Raw genomic sequence first — 3,626 nt, 5'->3', positions numbered from 1 at the left:
CAGAGTTTGCACTACCTTTTTATTATCAAACATAATATTTACCCATCAATTTTTGCATATAATTGCATTTCAGTATTTGTATTGTTAATACATTCAGAGGGAGTGTGGCCTTATAAAAAAGAGCCTGTTTGAAATAAAATAAATGGTTTCAAAAGTTATGGTGTGTTATATATACCAACTTATCTACTTGGCAGAGTTTGCACTACCTTTTTATTGTCAAACATAATATTTACCCATCAATTTTTGCATATAATTGCATTTCATTTTCATTCTGTTTAATATTCAACAAGTTAAACAGATAATCCACACGAACCCCACTACTTGGTATCGGTATCGGTGAGTACCTAAACTGAAGTACTCGTACTTGTACTCAATCTTGAAAAAACTGGTATCGGGACACCCCTAATTAAATGTTTAAAATTTACATGATCAGACAGATCAAAATATGAGGAAATTTTGGTATTTTAAAGATCAAAATGAAAACAATTCAGCACACGTGTATTCTAGGACCTACAAAATAAAATAATATAAATAAATAAATACATATATTTTTTGGTAATATAAATAAAATAATATATGTTTTGGTAGTATTTCCCAATCTGTTTCAATATAAAATTTATGAAACTAACAGAAACCGCAGGTGTGTGTGTGTTTGGTGAATTTTTTTTTTTACTCACAGTGGGTAGAGTATTCAGATATTTTACTCAAGTAAGAGTAGTGATACTTCATAATAAAACTACTCAAATAAAAGTAAAAAGTACAGCATAGTACTAGAAATACACTTTTTCCAAAAAGGTTAATGAAGTAAATGTAACTGAGTTATAATTACTACCCACCTCTGGGTCACATGGAAACCACAACCATGTCAACACAGAAGAGCTGCCAGTAAATAAGAAACCAAACTGTTGTTTCTAATCAGTGTGAAGTCACTCATTCACAGGCCTGTTTCTGCTGTAATAATCATTAAACTCATTAAAATACTCCTCAAGCTGCCGTCTAACTGCCTCCATCACAAATGACAGATTATTGAGTCTAATTAAGCTCATTAGTCTTCAAGTCCAGAGTTGTAACGAAGTACACTTTGTTACTGTATTTGAGTTGAATTTTTGGGTGTCTGTACTTCACTTGAGTAATTATTTTTCAGCCTACTTTTTACTTCTTACATTTTCACACAAGTATCTGTACTTTCTACTTCTTACATTAAAAAAAAAGACAAGAAGTAGAAAGTCGTTGCTTTTATTTCATTTTTGCTTGTTTTCATTCCAGCTTGTTATTGTAAAAAACAATAAATACTATTCATATAAATTGTGCCTCTTAGATAGAGTGAATTTAACTGTGGTTGAATGAGAAGCATGTCACACTCCAGCAGGACATAATCATTAAAATAAAAGGACTGTACTTAAGAAGTATTTGTATTTCATGAATTATATTATTACATTTGGCCGCAGCCCTCAGATAGATTTTCATTTTGGTGAAAATGTTTGTGCAGCCTTGATATATGTATATAAACTAAAACAGCTGGACTAGTGCATCCTAAATGTAACATTAATCCATTATTTTATTGCAATATAGTAATTTCTGCAGTTTTTTTGGGAGGTCACCTCCTAATAAATCTCCTGAGAGGAAATCTAACTGCTCATTTTAAATCAATACTTTTACTTTTAATACTTAAGTATGAAAAATATCAGATACTTTGACTTTTACTCAAGTAATATTCCTAAAGCAGACTTTAACTTTTACCAAAGTAATTTTTTTGGTAATTTACTTGTACATTTACTCAAGTATCACTTCGTGTGGTACTTTATACAACCCTGTTCAGGTCAGACTGCACCTGTGAGGACAAACACAGTTGTTATAAACCCCTGCAACAAGAACACGTGATGTTCTCCACACACCTTTCTTAAACTCCTCCAGCATGGCGTCCAGCTTGGTGTCGTGGAAGACGAAGTGGACCGGGTGGTTGTAGAACTTGGTGATGGTCTTCAGCGTGGTGCAGTCGTCCGGGTCCACGAAGGCCAGGTCCTTGACGAAGAGGATGTCCACGATGTTGGAGCGCTCGTCGTCGTACACGGGGATCCTGGTGTAGCCGCTCTCCATGATCTCCGACATGGTGTTGAAGTCCAGCACGGCGTCCCTGCTCAGCATGAAGCAGTGGCTGAGCGGGGTCATGACGTCCTCCACGGTCTTGGTCCTGAGCTCCAGGGCTCCCTGGATCATGTTGAGCTCCTCCTTCACCAGGTCGTTGTACGGCTCGGTCACCTTCAGCATCTCCACCAGCTTCTCCCGGTTGTACACGGTGCCGATCTCCTGGCCCAGGACGCAGTCGAGGAGCTTGCTGATGGGCCAGGACAGGGGGAAGGTCAGCAGCATGAAGAGCTTGGTGAGCAGGATGGTGTTGGCCCCCACCGCCAGGCCGTGCCGGGAGCACAGCGCCTGGGGGACGATCTCCCCGAAGATGACGATGCCGACGGTGGAGGCCACCACCGCGCCCAGCCCGGAGCCGATCAGGTCGTCCAGGAGGATGGTGAGGGTGGTGTTGACCAGCACGTTGCCCAGGAGCAGCGAGCACAGCAGGTAGTTGCCCTTCCGGCGGATGGGCTCGATCTTCCTCGCGTACTTCTTCTCCTTGTCGGTGCCGCAGCTCTGCACGATGCGCAGCTCCATCGGGTCCAGCGCCATCAGCCCCAGGTTGAGCCCGCTGAACATCCCCGACAGCACCAGCAGGAAGCAGATGAAGATGGCCTGGAGCCAGACGGGCAGCAGGGACTTCTTCTCCTCCACCACCAGCAGCCTGCCGTCCCTGTCGTCCAGCAGGCGCCACCTCTGCTCCTGCTGGACGCACAGGCCGAACACTTTCGCAACTTCGCTCTTCCGGAGCTCCTTGATGCTGAGGCTGACCACTCCGGACGTGTTTTGGTTGCTTACCTCCATGGGTCCCTTCACCACCACGTCCTTCGTGTGTTCGGGACAAGTCCTGTTTAACGGAACCACGCCAGCGCCGAAAGCGTCGTCCTCTTTATCCTTGCTGTAAAGTTCTGTGAACCTGATGAGCTCCGAGCTGTTTGGAAACAAGTGGAGCCCGTAGAACCTGAACAGGATGTCGCTTCCCTCGGTCACCTGGATAACTCCCGTCTTGGTGGTCTCGGCCGGTTTGCTGCTGTTCTCCAGCCTCATGCCGAGTATCTGGGTGACGCCTCTCGGTTGTGGGACCGCTGCCTCGGCCTCCCTGCCCGCTAACACACAGAAAAACACGAATAAAGTCAGCTGAAACCCCAGCCTGCTCCAGTCCGCCGCCATGTTTGTTACACTCTCTGAAAACGGAGGAACTGACGTCACCTACTCCTTCCAGAAACCCGCCCACCTCATTAGCTTGATCAAACTCAGCCAATCGGTGAACGATACGTCACTCCAAACTTTTGGCCGAGCCCCTGTAGTTGGAATTTTTTAAGGTCGACCAGCTAGTTTTACTTTTAAGGTGGATCTTTCTTGTGTTACTGATTTTTCGTGATTCTAAAAGTTATTTCCAGAGTTGTATAAAGCAGTGTTTCCCAAAGTTGGGGTCGGGACCCAAAGTGGGGTCCCGAAACATCAAGGTGGGGTCCTGAAAAGATTTTCTGAATTAATTA

The 3,626-nt window shown here is 43.8% G+C and overlaps 1 pseudogene; it reads right to left on the bottom strand.

Annotated features, from left to right (window-relative positions):
- Window positions 1-1,895: 1,895 nt before the first annotated feature.
- On the bottom strand, window positions 1,896-3,298 carry LOC106510753 (metal transporter CNNM4 pseudogene; annotated as a pseudogene).
- Window positions 3,299-3,626: the final 328 nt, after the last annotated feature.

Source organism: Austrofundulus limnaeus, unplaced genomic scaffold, assembly GCF_001266775.1.
Source record: "Austrofundulus limnaeus strain Quisiro unplaced genomic scaffold, Austrofundulus_limnaeus-1.0 Scaffold8, whole genome shotgun sequence".
Lineage (NCBI taxonomy): Eukaryota > Metazoa > Chordata > Actinopteri > Cyprinodontiformes > Rivulidae > Austrofundulus > Austrofundulus limnaeus.
The sequence above is the reverse complement of the archived record's forward strand: the minus strand, read 5'-3'. Positions and strand labels throughout refer to the sequence as shown.